We start from the raw sequence: 17866 nt of genomic DNA, 5'->3' as shown, positions 1-17866 counted from the left end.
TGTTACCAATATTTTGTAATGAGTCAAACCAATTCAGTAATTTATTTATCTAAAATATGCAGCATTATACAATATTGCTAAAATTATTCACCACATTTATCATTCACTAAACCATTAATTGATTCAACAATTGGATCAGTGTTTCAATGATTTATTAATTATAGTCCCGCCTTACTTAGAGTCACACTTTAAACAGTGGTGACACTTAAATAACAAATGCACTGGTTACACAACGATTGCAGTCAATTACACTTGTTTCTGTTTCCAAGTTCAATGAAGGGAAACGAAGAGAAGAATATCCACCACTCTGAGAATCCAACCACCAATGTCGTCAGTTAAAAATAAAAATATCTTTACTGCTGTGCCGTAATGTTTCTATTTCCCCAGCTCTCCGTTCCTTCAGTCTCCGGGCTCACTGTCCATGCAATGTCCAGAATATAACCATTAAAGCACAGAACATTATATTATCAATAAGTATATCGCAAAAGGAAGAGGGAGGACAGTTAGGGCGTGATATTCCCAGAATTTCTGAAACTGACCCGTAATCTGTAAAATAATCACCTCCGGACAAACGCAGCAACTGAGCAGACCCGCAAGGAGAGCAGTAATACAAAGGGACACGGACTTATACAATCAATAATCGGTTACAATGGCTCACCGGGAACTCCACGGGCGGCAAGGATAACTTCAGAAATCACTTATACCAGTTACACTGAAAATGGACACGCGATTAATGGAACTCCCATTGCAGAAATGATGATGACTTGGGAGCTTGACGCACAGTTACACAGGGGCACAGGAGGAGGTCATTCAGCCCCACAAGCCTTTTCCGACATTGCATTAGATCCTGGCTGATCTGCACCTTAACTCCATTTACCCGTCTTGGTTCCAAATCTCTTGATACCCATACCATAAAAAGTTGTATCCATCACAGTCTTCAATATTTCAATTGACCGAACATTGACAGACTTTTGGGAAAACGAGTTCCAGATTCCCACTGCCCTTTGTGTGAGAAAGTGTTTCCTGATTTCCCTCCTAAATGGCATAGCTCTCATTTTAAGATCATGTACCTCGTTCTCCAATCTCCACCATAGGAAACAGTTTCTCTACATCAACGTTATCGAATCTCTTTATCATTTTAAATAACTCGAATATAACACCCCTCAACATTCTAAACACAAGGAATACAAACGAAGTTTCTGCAACCTGTCCTCACAATTTAACCCTTTAAGCCCCGGTGTAATTCTGGTGAACCTGCGCTGAACTCCCTCCAAGACAAATACATGTTTCCTGTGGTGCGGTGCCCTAAACTGAACCTCGTGCTCCAGATGGGGTCGGACCAAGGTTCGATATAAAACTGAAGCATCACTTGCTCACTTTCTAATTTAAACACGTTTGTGAAAAAAAACAAAATCCCATCAACATTTATCCCTACTTTGTGTCTCCTTCCTCGCAAGCAACTACCGACCCGTCTCACAAGGTTACCTCCAATTCTGTGCGATCTCACTTTTGTTAATAATTTCTGTGCGAAACCTTAACTGAAGCAGTGAAATAACTGACTCTGTATTACAACTTGAGAATATGGGGACCAACATTCCATTGCATCGTGTGCTGACGATATTTACAGTTAAAATTACCCCCGCTGACAGGACATTGAATGGAGATAACAATTGGAGCTTTTGCTGGACATTATAAGTGCATTATGATCTCAATGAACATATCACCCAAGGAAGATGGCGGGCAGGGAGGATGTGATATTCAATTAAATTCTGACATTGATTTGGAAAAAGCAAAACAAATTCTTCAGAAGGAACAGAAAAGGTATCGGACATGTACAAAGACCAGTTACATGCATACACCCTGATTCACAAAGTCAGTAAATTCATAATAAGTTAGCGGGAACACCAAATATCGCTTGTAGAACGGGAACATGGCAAACAGATATACAATACATTCCACTTTATTTATCTCTGAGAAATGATGGGAACTCTTGGTGCGGGACACCGAGCCACAATGGATCCTGTGAGCTGTAATATTCAGAGAAAGACTTATTAAGACAAGAGCCAAGCTTCCAATGGGAGCATTAGGCTGCATTGTCCCTGAGATTTGTGAGAGTCAGTGGGACAGTGAGACAACTCACTTCACTATGTCCTTACTGAGTAACATCTTTAAACAGACCTGGCTGAGTTTTAAAACCAATAGCAAAATATTGGAGTTTGATACCGATCACATTTGTTCAAAAAGCAACCTGGAACTTTTGGTAGCAGCGGGTGTTGGGAACTCATTCCACTGAATGTGAGATTTCAGTTTCCCAGCTGAAGGGGAGAATTTGATTCCTTGTAACGTAAGAGTTAAAATACACCAGTTTCATACCCAGGGCTCAGTCACACTAAACTATGAATCTGAGCTAGAGGAATGTTACACAGACACAGATTACAGGGCGATATGATCAAAGTGTTTAAAATGATGGAAGGATGGGAGAAGGTAGATAGAAGCAGATTGATTCCAACAAATGATGGGGTCAAGAACGAGGCGTCATAGATACAAGATTGAATAGAAGACATTCGGAACATTTGGAAAAGAGAGCAGGAGAAACTTCTTTACAAAGAGAGTAGGGACTCGGTGGAATTCAGTTCCAGAGTTAGTGGTTGAGGCAGAAGCTATGCTCAGTTTCAGAGTAGAGTGGATAGGTGGATGGAGGAAGAGGAGATGAAGGGATATTGGGGACAGGCTGGGTAAATGTGTTTACAAATATCTTCTAACTGTAAGGATCAGAAGGGAACTAAATATAACTTGGTAGCGAGCAGCGGCTTGACCCGGCAGACAATCTGGCTGAGAGTTCAGCCGGTGTTATATCAACATGCAAGTGTATGAGCTGAACGATAAAAGTGTCCGGTTTGTATAAAGGGATCAGAACCCGGCTTCTGATCGGTGATCTGGGTAAAATGCGGGTGATGGAAGCTGAAACGGATTTTTCAAATGGGGACAAAGCCAGGACAGTTTCACAGAGCGCCGTTGCTTTGTTTCAACCGCTCTCTCAGTGCATTGGATTCCCGGTCTGAGCTGCTGGAAGGGATGTGGCAGGAATGAGCTGCCCCCCCACAGGCTGAAGGCAGCACAATGCCCGCCCGGTGGGTGAAGAGGAGTCTGAGAACAGGCTAGTGACCGGTCAGGGGAGAAGACCAGGGGGAGAGTCTGTGTCCCTGCATGGAGCAGAAACCCACCCTCGGCATGGATTGTGATCACCAGGAACAATATCCAGCACTTTGCTGGAAACAGACCGGGAAGAGCAGGGAGATTCTGATTAATGAGACTGAACAAATCCCTGTGCTGACTGTCCGGATTCCCAGGTATATGTCCAGGAGCAGCCATCAGTCGACCGGTCCCCAGCGGGAGTCAGAGGGGGAGAAACTGGAGCATTTTACAGCAGAGTGAATGTTCAGTAAAATATAGACCTTGTCAGGTATTACCGAATGTAGCCAGAAAAAAGGGGAGGAGAGAAAATCCGGCCGGGCATGAAAACAATGGAATTAAAATATTCCATGGAATCACACATTGCACGAGTTCTCAATTAAAACGGAATAATTGGAAAGACATTAAATGCAGAAAATAATCTGCAGTTTTTATGGGGTTTAAAGAATCTTAAAAATACAAAACATTATCAGTCAATGAACGAGGTACAGCGGGCAATACAGTCGCTGAATTTCTGCCTTTCAATTGACTTGTGAAAACATTGAGAAAAGGACACTTACCGAGATAAGAGCAGAAACAGAGTTAACCCTGATTCACAACTTTAGTAATGGAATATAATCTCTTACCGAGGATTCCAATGGCTGCTATAATCGGATAGTAAATCATTACTGTCTGTATATCTGGTGGTAAGATGGTAAATGGATACACGATGTACAGAACTCTCATTCTGTCTGAGAAGTGATGGTGACTCTTGGCACTGGACACAGGGCTCAACTGAGTCTGTGAGATGAGAGTCTAAGGGAAAACCATTTATAATTGAGGGACACTTCCCGTGGGATCAGGAAGCATCAGGAGTAATGACGTTACTTCCAGTCATTTGGGCAGCGCGTCAACTCCCTTCACTGTAATGTTTGTGCTGCGCTAATTAGACACAAATTGATATTGCAAGTGTTTTGAAATGAAACCGCTGAAAGATTGGAATAATATTTTGCTCACATTTCTCTCTGTCAATGTACTGAAAGCCGGGCTCTGACGGCATCGCTGCAACACCTTAAACAGAAGCAGCTTCAGATTCCCCTCTGTGACGTCACACGGCTCACTCCTGACGATGCACCAACTGAATTCCCCCAATTCTCAAACATCTTTCGATGTTTACACCGCCCCCGGCGCTCCAAACTCAGCCCTTTGAATGTGGGAGTTTAGGCTGGCAATTGAATGAGGAATTTTAGTATTCAGGACGGGAAGAGGTCATAAGAACATAAGAAATAGGAGCAGGAGTAGGCCAATCGGCCCCTCGAGCCTGCTCCGCCATTCAATAAGATCATGGCTGATCTGATCCTAACCGCCAATCCACTATCACAGAACCATCTCCTGAATCTAACAGAATTAGACACACGAAATAGGAGCAGGATCAGGCTACACGGCCCCTGGGCCCGCTCCGCTATGCACAGGGCCATGACCGATCCGAACCTAGACTCATGCCCAAATTCCTGCCCGCTCCCCGTAACCCTTAATTCCCTTTGTCCTTTGTCTTCATTGAACCTTACTTTCAGACACAGAAAGCTGCATTCCAAGCCTCTTTTGTCTTCGGCCATGTGGTGCGACAGCCATTTTTATCCCTGGAAATTTAAAATTGATCTTCAGAACTGTAAATTATTGCGAATTCTTACATCGGTGCCTTGAACAGTGCAACATCATCTGGGCAAACTCCAACAATCACCACAAGGGGGAGTAGGACAGATGTTAGCAGCAAAAAACAAGCTGACCTTGTTCTGTGATCCAGGAATAATTGAACCTTCCAAAGTACACGAAGTAAGATGGAGCACACTCCCGACCTCGCTTTTGTCACCTCTGATAATGGATGAAACTTCAGAGGGAGGTGATGGCGGCGATCCCGAGCTTGCAGCAAAGATCAGTGCAAGTGACAATAGCGGCTGCTGTCCAACCCAGGACAAAAAAGTACCTGCCGAGATTCAGCTTCAGAAAGTTTGAGTGGGAAGGTCATACCTCTGAATTGGACGAATCCATCTGTAATATTAATCCGACACACGAGCAATATTGAGAATCTGTCACCCTGGTGTGTAAGATTTTCCAAAATTACATCCTAGCAGATATGGGAAATATATACAACTGAGCATCTGGAATAAACAATCAAAAATATCAGAGTTTCACTCAGGATAATGTGTCGTATGGCAGGTTGTCAGCTTGACATAGAAAGAAGCGTCATGGGTTAATTGGTACAGAATAAGAGAGAGAAAGAGTGTGTGGGACAGAGAGAGAATGAAAGACGGATAGAACGAGATAGGGAGAGACGAAATGAGAGAGTCAGTGAAAGAGAGAGGGGAGACAGAGGGAGAAAGAAAAATTGAGATTGAGAGACAGAGAGAGAGAAAAACGAGAACTATATATATCAGAGACAACTCTGTGCAGAAGGAACAGCCTTTGCAAGATAAACATAGACATAGAGATAGGAACAGGAGTAGGCCATTCGGCCCTTCGAGCCTGCTCCGCCATTCAATGAGATCATGGCTGATCTTCGTCTGAGATCATAGCTGATCTTACCAGTTCAGTACCCCGTCCCCGCCTTTTCTCCGTAACCCTTAATCCCCTTAGCCTTCAGAAATATATCCAATTCTCTCTTGAAAATATTTATTGAATTAGCCTTCACAGCCCTCTGTGGCAGGGAATTCCACAGGCTCACCACTCTTTGAGTGAAGAAATTCTTCCTCATCTCTGTTTTAAATGATTTGCCCGCTATTTTTAGACTGTGGCCCCTGGTTCTGTGCTCCCCTGCCATTGGAAACATTCTCTCTGAATTCAGCCTGTCCAGGCCTGCCATAATTTTATATGTTTCGATGAGATCCCCTCTCAATCTTCTAAACTCCAGTGAGTACAAGCCCAAACTATTCAATCTCTCCTCGTAGGTCATTCCCGCCATTCCAGGTATCAGCCTGGTGAATCGCCGCTGCACTCTTTCCATGGCAAGAACATCCTTCCGCAGATGGGGCGACCAAAACTGTACACAATACTCCAGATGCGGTCTCACCAGCACCTTGTACAGCTGTAGTAAGGTATCCCTATTCCTATACTCGAACCCCCTTGATATGAAGGCCAACATACCATTTGCCTTCTTAATCGCCTGTTGCACCTGCATGCTCTCCTTCAGTGACTGGTGCACAAGAACACCCAGGTCCCTCTGCACTTCCCCATCTCCCAATCTATTGCCATTTAGATAATAATCCACCTCCTGTTTTTACCCCCAAAGTGGATAACCTCGCATTTATCCACATTATAGTGCATCTGCCACGTATCCGCCCATTCCCCCAACCTGTCCAAATCGCACTGTAGCCTCCTGACATCCTCATCAGAGCCCACCCCTCCTCCTAGTTTAGTGTCGTCAGCGAATTTGGAAATATTGCATCCAATTCCCTGATCCAGATCATTTATATATATTGTGAACAGCTGGGGTCCCAGGACAGATCCTTGCGGCACCCCGCTGGTCACTGCCTGCCACTCCGAAAACGAGCCGTTTATTCCAACTCTCTGTTTTCTATCCGCCAGCCAGTTCTCTATCCACGTTAATACTTTGCCCCCAATCCCATGAGCCTTAATTTTGCATGATAATCTTTTGTGTGGAACCTTATCGAAGGCTTTCTGGAAGTCAAGGTACACCACATCCACTGGCTCTCCCCCATCTATTTTACCAGTTACTTCCTCAAAAAATTCCAGCAGATTAGTCAAACACGATTTACCCTTTGTAAATCCATGTTGACTCTGTCCGATCCTTTCCCCATTTGTCAAGTGCTCCGCTATTTTATCCTTAATAATGGACTCTAGCATTTTGCCCACAACCGATGTAAGGCTTACTGGTCTATAATTCCCTGCTTTCTCTCTACCCCCCTTTTTAAATATTGGGGTAACATTAGCTACCCTCCAATCCATGGGTACTGTTCCTGAGTCAATGGAGTTCCGGAAGATGATCCTTAGAGCATCTGCTATCTCCAGGGCCACCTCCTGAAGTACCCTAGGATGTAGTTTATCAGGCCCCGGGGATTTGTCGGCCTTCAGTCCCCTCTACTTACCCAACACCATATCCCTAGAGATACTAATTTCTGTCAGCTCCTCCCTATCATTAGTCCCTATGTTTGTCGATATTCCTGGGAGGTTATTTGTGTCCTCCTTTGTGAATACAGAACCAAAGTATGAGTTTAATTGGTCTGCCATTTCCTTATTCTCCATTATATATTCTCCCGAATCGGACTGCAAGGGACCCACTTGGGATTTTACCAGTCTTTTCCTCCTGATATACCGATAAAAGCTTTTGCAGTCTGTCTTTATGTTTGCTGCAAGTTTACTTTTGTATTCTATTTTCCCCTTCCTGATTAATCCCTTTGTCCTCTTTTGCTGTATCCTGTACTGCCCCCAATCTTCCTGTCTGGTGCTTTTTTTTGCCAGTTGATATGCCCTTTTTTTTGATTTTATGCTGTCCCTAATTTCCCTCGTTATCCACGGTTGAGTCACCTTTTTAGGTTTATTTTTATGCCAAACCGGTATAAACATGTTCTGGAATTCTTCCATTCTATCTTTGAATGCTTGCCATTGTCTATCCACTGTCAATCCCCCCAGAAACACCACCCAATCAATCTTACCCAATTCCCGTCTCATACCCTCGTAATTCCCTTTATTTAAGTTCTGGACCTTAGTCTCTGATTCAATTTCCTCACTCTCCATCTCGACTGAGAGCTCGATCATATTATGATCGCTCTGACCCAAGGGGCCTCGGACAAGAAGATTGCTGATAAGTCCCTTCTCACTGCACAATACCCAGTCTAAGGTAGGTGAAGTAGAAATAATTCACTGTCTTCCTGCAGAACCGACTTTAGACAAGAGACTCTTAGGTGAAAATGATATGACATGATTTTAGGAGTGTATAATTTTTAAATAGCTAAGCAGCTGGGGGATCTCCATGGATACAGAAATATACTGTAAAGGTACTGCCCCCGAATCAGAGATAAGAGATGTGAGGTGCTGTCCAGTGACCCTGAGCAGGTTGAGGTGGACCTTCTGCTTGAACCGCTGCAGTCCATGTAGTGATGCAGCTTCCACAGGGCTGTTAGGGCGGCACTTCTAAGGTTTGGACCGAGTTACTATGCATCAAATGTGACGGGATAATTTTTTCCCAATGTTACCAATATTTTGTAATGAGTCAAACCAATTCAGTAATTTATTTATCTAAAATATGCAGCATTATACAATATTGCTAAAATTATTCACCACATTTATCATTCACTAAACCATTAATTGATTCAACAATTGGATCAGTGTTTCAATGATTTATTAATTATAGTCCCGCCTTACTTAGAGTCACACTTTAAACAGTGGTGACACTTAAATAACAAATGATCTGGTTACACAACGACTGCAGTCAATTACACTTGTTTCTGTTTCCAAGTTCAATGACGGGAAACGAAGAGAAGAATATCCACCACTCTGAGAATCCAACCACCAATGTCGTCAGTTAAAAATAAAAATATCTTTACTGCTGTGCCGTAATGTTTCTATTTCCCCAGCTCTCCGTTCCTTCAGTCTCCGGGCTCACTGTCCATGCAATGTCCAGAATATAACCATTAAAGCACAGAACATTATAATATCAATAAGTATATCGCAAAAGGAAGAGGGAGGACAGTTAGGGCGTGATATTCCCAGAATTTCTGAAACTGACCCGTAATCTGTAAAATAATCACCTCCGGACAAACGCAGCAACTGAGCAGACCCGCAAGGAGAGCAGTAATACAAAGGGACACGGACTTATACAATCAATAACCGGTTACAATGGCTCACCGGGAACTCCACGGGCGGCAAGGATAACTTCAGAAATCACTTATACCAGTTACACTGAAAATGGACACGCGATTAATGGAACTCCCATTGCAGAAATGATGATGACTTGGGAGCTTGACGCACAGTTACACAGAGGCACAGGAGGAGGTCATTCAGCCCCACAAGCCTTTTCCGACATTACATTAGATCCTGGCTGATCTGCACCTTAACTCCATTTACCCGTCTTGGTTCCAAATCTCTTGATACCCATACCATAAAAAGTTGTATCCATCACAGTCTTCAATATTTCAATTGACCGAACATTGACAGACTTTTGGGAAAACGAGTTCCAGATTCCCACTGCCCTTTGTGTGAGAAAGTGTTTCCTGATTTCCCTCCTAAATGGCATAGCTCTCATTTTAAGATCATGTACCTCGTTCTCCAATCTCCACCATAGGAAACAGTTTCTCTACATCAACGTTATCGAATCTCTTTATCATTTTAAATAACTCGAATATAACACCCCTCAACATTCTAAACACAAGGAATACAAACGAAGTTTCTGCAACCTGTCCTCACAATTTAACCCTTTAAGCCCCGGTGTAATTCTGGTGAACCTGCGCTGAACTCCCTCCAAGACAAATACATGTTTCCTGTGGTGCGGTGCCCAAAACTGAACCTCGTGCTCCAGATGGGGTCGGACCAAGGTTCGATATAAAACTGAAGCATCACTTGCTCACTTTCTAATTTAAACACGTTTGTGAAAAAAAACAAAATCCCATCAACATTTATCCCTACTTTGTGTCTCCTTCCTCGCAAGCAACTACCGACCCGTCTCACAAGGTTACCTCCAATTCTGTGCGATCTCACTTTTGTTAATAATTTCTGTGCGAAACCTTAACTGAAGCAGTGAAATAACTGACTCTGTATTACAACTTGAGAATATGGGGACCAACATTCCATTGCATCGTGTGCTGACGATATTTACAGTTAAAATTACCCCCGTTGACAGGACATTGAATGGAGATAACAATTGGAGCTTTTGCTGGACATTATAAGTGCATTATGATCTCAATGAACATATCACCCAAGGAAGATGGCGGGCAGGGAGGATGTGATATTCAATTAAATTCTGACATTGATTTGGAAAAAGCAAAACAAATTCTTCAGAAGGAACAGAAAAGGTATCGGACATGTACAAAGACCAGTTACACACATACACCCTGATTCACAAAGTCAGTAAATTCAGAATAAGTTAGCGGGAACACCAAATATCGCTTGTAGAACGGGAACATGGCAAACAGATATACAATACATTCCACTTTATTTATCTCTGAGAAATGATGGGAACTCTTGGTGCGGGACACCGAGCCACAATGGATTCTGTGAGCTGTAATATTCAGAGAAAGACTTATTAAGACAAGAGCCAAGCTTCCAATGGGAGCATTAGGCTGCATTGTCCCTGAGATTTGTGAGAGTCAGTGGGACAGTGAGACAACTCACTTCACTATGTCCTTACTGAGTAACATCTTTAAACAGACCTGGCCGAGTTTTAAAACCAATAGCAAAATATTGGAGTTTGATACCGATCACATTTGTTCAAAAAGCAACCTGGAACTTTTGGTAGCAGCGGGTGTTGGGAACTCATTCCACTGAATGTGAGATTTCAGTTTCCCAGCTGAAGGGGAGAATTTGATTCCTTGTAACGTAAGAGTTAAAATACACCGGTTTCATACCCAGGGCTCAGTCACACTAAACTATGAATCTGAGCTAGAGGAATGTTACACAGACACAGATTACAGGGCGATATGATCAAAGTGTTTAAAATGATGGAAGGATGGGAGAAGGTAGATAGAAGCAGATTGATTCCAACAAAGGATGGGGTCAAGAACGAGGCATCATAGATACAAGATTGAATAGAAGACATTCGGAACATTTGGAAAAGAGAGCAGGAGAAACTTCTTTACAAAGAGAGTAGGGACTCGGTGGAATTCAGTTCCAGAGTTAGTGGTTTTGGCAGAAGCTATGCTCAGTTTCAGAGTAGAGTGGATAGGTGGATGGAGGAAGAGGAGATGAAGGGATATTGGGGCAGGCTGGGTATATGTGTTTACAAATATCTTCTAACTGTAAGGATCAGAAGGGAACTAAATATAACTTGGTAGCGAGCAGCGGCTTGACCCGGCAGACAATCTGGCTGAGAGTTCAGCCGGTGTTATATCAACATGCAAGTGTATGAGTTGAACGATAAAAGTGTCCAGTTTGTATAAAGGGATCGGAACCCGGCTTCTGTTCGGTGATCTGGGTAAAATGCGGGTGATGGAAGCTGAAACGGATTTTTCAAATGGGGACAAAGCCAGGACAGTTTCACAGAGCGCCGTTGCTTTGTTTCAACTGCTCTCTCAGTGCATTGGATTCCCGGTCTGAGCTGCTGGAAGGGATGTGACAGGAATGAGCTGCCTCCCACAGGCTGAAGGCAGAACAATGCCCGCCCGGTGGGTGAAGAGGAGTCTGAGAACAGGCTGGTGACCGGTCAGGGGAGAAGACCAGGGGGAGAGTCTATATCCCTGCATGGAGCAGAAACCCACCCTCGGCATGGATTGTGATCACCAGGAACAATATCCAACACTTTCCTGGAAACAGACCGAGAAGAGCAGGGAGATTCTGATTAATGAGACTGAACAAATCCCAGTCCTGACTGTCCCGATTCCCAGGTATATGTCCAGGAGCAGCCATCAGTCGACCGGTCCCCAGCGGGAGTCAGGGGGAGAGAAACTGGAGCATTTTACAACAGAGTGACTGTTCAGTAAAATACAGTCCTTGTCAGATATTACCGAATGTAGCTGGAAAAAAGTGGAGGAGAGAAAATCTGGCCGGGCATGGAAACAATGGAATTAAAATATTCCATGGAATCACACATTGCACGAGTTCTCAAGTAAAACTGAATAATTGGAAAGACATTAATTGCAGAAAATAATCTGCAGCTTTTATGGGGTTTAAAGAATCTTAAAAATGCAAACAATTATCAGTCAATGAACGAGGTACAGCGGGAAATACAGTCACTGAATTTCTGCCTTTCAATTGACTTGTGAAAAACATTGAGAAAAGGACACTTACCGAGATAAGAGCAGAAACAGAGTTAACCCTGATTCACAACTTTAGTAATGGAATATAATCACTTACCGGGGATTCCAACGGCTGCTATAATCGGATAGTAAATCATTACTGTCTGTATATCTGGTGGTAAGATGGTAAATGGATACACGATGTACAGAACTCTCATTCTGTCTGAGAAGTGATGGTGACTCTTGGCACTGGACACAGGGCTCAACTGAGTCTGTGAGATGAGAGTCTAAGGGAAAACCAATTATAATTGAGGGACACTTCCCATGGGATCAGGAAGCATCAGGAGTATTGACGTTACTTCCAGTCATTTGGGCAGCGCGTCAACTCCCTTCACTGTAATGTTTGTGCTGCGCTAATTAGACACAAATTGATATTGCAAGTGTTTTGAAATGAAACCGCTCAAAGATTGGAATAATATTTTGCTCACATTTCTCTCTGTCAATGTACTGAAAGCCGGGCTCTGACGGCATCGCTGCAACACCTTAAACAGAAGCAGCTTCAGTTTCCCCTCTGTGACATCACACGGCTCACTCCTGTCGATGCACCAACTGAATTCCCCCAATTCTCAAACATCTTTCAATGTTTACACCGCCCCCGGCGCTCCAAACTCAGCCCTTTGAATGTGAGAGTTTAGGCTGGCAATTGAATGAGGAATTTTAGTATTTAGGACGGGAAGAGGTCATAAGAACATAAGAAATAGGAGCAGGAGTAGGCCAATCGGCCCCTCGAGCCTGCTCCGCCATTCAATAAGATCATGGCTGATCTGATCCTAACCGCCAATCCACTATCACAGAACCATCTCCTGAATCTAACAGAACTAGACACACGAAATAGGAGCAGGATCAGGCTACACGGCCCCTGGGCCCGCTCCGCTACGCATACGGCCATGACCGATCCGAACCTAGACTCATGTCCAAATTCCTGCCCGCTCCCCATAACCCTTAATTCCCTTTACTTCTAGGAAACTGTCTATTTCTGTTTTAAATTTATGAAATGATGTAGCTTCTACAGCTTTTTGGGGCAGCATATTCCATGGACCTACCACCCTCTGAGTGAAGTAGTTCCTCCTCATCTCAGTTTTGAAAGAGCAGCCCCTTATTCTAAGACTCTGCCCCCTAGTTCTAGTTTCACCCATCATCGGGAACATCTTCCCCGCATCCACCCGATCCAACCCCTTCACAATCTTATATGTTTCAATAAGATCGCCTCTCCTTCTTCTGAACTCCAATGAGTAGAGTCCCAATCTACTCAACCTCTCCTCATATGTCCATTCCCTCATCCCCGGGATTAACCGAGTGAACCTTCTTTGTACTGACTCGAGAGCAAGTATGTCCTTTCTTAAGTATGGAAACCAAAACTGTGCACAGTATTCCAGGTGTGGTCTCACCAATACCTTGTACAACTGAAGCAATACCTCTCTATTTTTATATTCTATCCCCTTAGCAATGAAAGCCAACATTCCATTGGCCTTCTTAATCACTTGCTGCACCTGCATACTAACCTTTTGAGTTTCGTGCACCAGGACCCCCAGATCCCTTTGTACTTCAGTACTTTCCACTTTATTGCCATTAAGATAATAACTTTCTCTACGATTTTTCCTGCCAAAGTGCATAACCTCACACTTTCCAGTATTGTATTCCATCTGCCAAATCTCTGCCCACTTACTTAGCCTGTCTATGTCCCCTTGCAGGTTTTTTATGTCCTCCTCACTCACTACTTTCCCTCCCATCTTAGTATCATCTGCAAACTTTGATATGTTACACTCGGTCCCCTCCTCCAAATCGTTAATATAGATTGTAAAGAGTTGGGGACTCAGCACTGACCCCTGCAGAACACCACTAGTTACTGATTGCCAGTCTGAGAATGAACCATTTATCCCAACTCTCTGCCTTCTGTTAGATAGCCAATCCTCTATCCATGCCAGAATATTACCCCCAATCCCGTGATTTTTTATCTTAAGCAATAATCTTTTGTGTGGCACCTTGTCAAATGCCTTTTGGAAGTCTAAATACACTACGTCCACTGGTTCCCCTTTATCGACCCTATACGTTACTTCCTCAAAGAACTCCAGCAAATTTGTCAAACATGACTTCCCCTTCATAAAACCATGCTGACTTTGTCCTATTAAATTATGATTATCCAAATGTCCTGTTACTGTCTCCTCAATAATGGACTCCAAAATTTCACCTAGCACAGATGTTAGGCTAACCGGTCTATAGTTTCCAGCCTTCTGTCGACTGCCCTTTTTAAATAAGGGTGTTGCATTAGCAGTTTTCCAGTCTGCCGGGACCTTTGCCGAGTCCAGGGAGTTTTGGAAAATTATTAGCAATGCATCCACAATCCCGACCGCCACTTCCCTCAAGAGCCTAGGATGTAAGCCATCAGGTCCAGGTGATTTATCCGCCTTGATTCCCATTATTTTACCGAGTACCACTTCCTTAGTGATTTTGATTGTGTTTACTTCCTCCCCCCCTTTAGCCCCCTGTTTGTCCAGTGTTGGGATATTCTTAGTGTATTCTACTGTAAAGACTGATGTAAAATATTCATTCAGTGTTTTTGCCATCTCCATATTTCCCACCATTAATTTCCCAGTCTCATCCTCTAAGGGACCAACATTTACTTTAGCCACCCTTTTTCTTTTCATATAACTATAAAAACTCTTACTATCTGTTTTTATATTTTTTGCTAATTTACTTTCATAATCTATCTTCCCTTTCTTAATCAATCTTTTTGTTATTTTTTGCTCTCTTTTAAAGTTTTCCCAATCCTCTATCCTCCCACTAGATTTGGCTACCTTATATGCCCTTGTTTTTAGTCGAATACTATCCTTAATTTCTTTACTTCGCCACAGATGGCTGTCTTTTCTTTTACACCCTTTTCTTCTCAGTGGAATATATTTTTTTGGAAGTTGTAAAATAACTCCTTAAATGTACACCACTGATCATGTATCGTCTTACCCTTTAATCTATTTTCCCAATCCACTCTACTCAATTCCACTCTCATACCTTCATAGTCTCCTTTATTCAAGCTTAGCATGCTTGTTTGAGATCCAACCTTCTCACCCTCTAATTGAATATGGAATTCAACCATGTTATGGTCACTCATTCCAAGGGGATCCTTTACTAGGACATTTTTAATTAATCCCATCTCGTTACACAGGACCAGATCTAAGGTTGCTTGCCCCCTGGTCGGTTCAGTTACTTACTGCTCAAGAAACCCATCCCTAATACACTCAATGAACTCATCCTCAAGGCAGCCCTGCCCAATTTGATTTGTCCAATTAATATGATAGTTAAAATCCCCCATAATTATAGATGTTCCCTGTTTACAAGCCTCAACTATTTCGTGATTGATACTCCGTCCAACAGAGTTGCCACTGTTCGGCGGCCTATAGACTATGCCCACTAGTGTTTTTTTCCCCTTATTATTCCTTACCTCCACCCAAACTGTTTCATTTTCCTGGTCTTTTGACCCAATATAATTTCTCTGTATTACAGTGATTCCTTCCTTAATTAACATAGCCACCCCACCTCCCCTTCCTTCCTGCCTGTCCTTCCTGATCGTTAAATAACCTGGTATGTTTAATTCCCAGGCATTGTCACCCTGCAGCCATGTTTCTATAATGGCCACAAGATCATACCCATATGTAGTTATTTGTGCCATTAACTCGTCTATTTTGTTACGAATGCTATGTGCATTCAGATAGAGAACTTTCAAAGATGTTTTGTGACACTTAGTTCCTGCTTTTGCCCTTTTTTTTACTTTACCTTTTACTCCATACCTTCTGCCCCTTCCTGATACGCTCTGGTTTTTAATTTCCCCACTGCTACCTAAGTCTATGACCTTCTCTGTTGTCATTTTTATTATTTGCTCTCTATGAACCTCCCCCCCACTAGTTAGTTTAAAGCCTTCTCTACAGCCCTAGTTATATGATCCGCCAGGACTCTAGTCCCAGCACTGGCCAAGTGAAGCCCTTCCCAATGGAACAGCTCCCTCCTGCCCCAGTACTGGTGCCAGTGTCCCAGGAAGCAAAACCCATTTCTCCCACACCAGTCTTTGAGCCACGCATTTAACTCTCTAATTTTATTTGTCCTAGCCAAATTCGCTCGTGGCTCAGGTAATAATCCAGAGATTATTAACCTTGTAGTTCTGCTTTTTAATTTGGCCCCTTGCTGCTCAAACTCCCTCAGCAGAACCTCCTTCCTTGTCCTATCTATGTCGTTGGTACCAACATGGGCCACGGCAACTGAATCCTCCCCCTCCCACTCCAAGTTTCTCTCCAGTCCAGAGGAGATGTCCTTGACCCTGGCACCGGGCAGACAACACAGCCTTCAGGACTCTCGCTCTCGGCTGCAAAGAAATCTATCTATCCCCCTAACGATACTATCCCCTACCACTACAACATTTCTTTTAACTCCCCCCACTTGAATGGTCCCCTGCTTCACGGTGCTGTGGCCAGGTTGCTCATCCTCCCTGCAGTCCCTGCTCCTGTCCCCACAGGGAGTAAGAACCTTGAACCTGTTGGACAAGTGCAAGGGCTGCGGCTCCTCCAACACTACCTCCTGGATCCCCGTACCTGCCTCACTTCTAGTTACACCATCCTGACCCTGGCCACGGACTACATCTGAGTTAATTAATCTAATTGGTGTGACTACCTCATGATACACAGAGTCCAGGTAACTCTCCCCCTCCCTGATGTGTCTCAGTGTTTGAAGCTCGGACTCCAGCTCTTCAACACAGAGCCGGAGTTCCTCGAGCAGCAACACTTACTGCAAATGTGATCACCGTGAGCATCAATTGTGTTCACCAGCTCCCACATATTGCAGCAGCAACACATCGCCTGATCTCCCATTCTATGTAATTAATTACATTTATTAATATTATTCTTAAATATCCTCTGCCCCGATATTAGATGGTGAATATCACACCTCATAAACTATAAACCAAAGAGATTTAAGCTTAAAAGGGAGAAATACTTACCAACCAATCACTTACCCGCTTTCTGGTGACATCACACTTGGATTACTTTTTACCTCTCTCCTTCCAGACTGGAGACTGGTGAACCTACCTGGGTCTCTGGGACTTTTATAGCCCCGCTCTGCCGCTCAGGATTCCCGCCGACGCTGTGAGGCCTTACCTGGTCTCTTGGGTTTTTATAGCCCCGCTCTGCCGCTCAGGATTTCTGCTGACGCTGTGAGGCCTTACCTGGTCTCTGGGACTTTTATAGCCCCGCTCTGCCGCTCAGGATTCCCGCCGACGCTGTGAGGCCTTACCTGGTGTCTGGGACTTTTATAGCCCCGCTCTGCCGCTCAGAATTCCCGCCGACTCTGTGAGGCCTTACCTGGTCTCTGGGGACTTTTATAGCCCCGCTCTGCCGCTCAGGATTCCCGCCGACGCTGTGAGGCCTTACCTTGTCTCTGGGGACTTCTATAGCCACGCTCTGCAGCTCAGGATTCCCGCCGACGCTGTGAGGCCTTAGCTGGTCTCTGGGGACTTTTATAGCCCCGCTCTGCCGCTCGAGATTGCACCAACACCTGGAATAAAATAAATGTAAAATCTCAGGTACAAAGATGTAACCATGGACACGGGCTCGAATAATCCTCGGTTTCACTGAAATCCACATTCTATAAAGGTTACAGGTGATGTAAAAGCAGAACCCTTACAGTTTTAAGAGGGATAACCCGGGTGTAGCATACTGTATAATATTGAAATAGGTTGGGCCACACTTGGA

The sequence above is a fragment of the Somniosus microcephalus genome, unplaced genomic scaffold (genome assembly GCF_052327205.1).
Source record: "Somniosus microcephalus isolate GS21.2 unplaced genomic scaffold, FLI_Smic_1.0 unresolved_chr1, whole genome shotgun sequence".
NCBI classification, from domain to species: Eukaryota; Metazoa; Chordata; class Chondrichthyes; order Squaliformes; family Somniosidae; genus Somniosus; species Somniosus microcephalus.
The sequence above is the reverse complement of the archived record's forward strand: the minus strand, read 5'-3'. Positions refer to the sequence as shown.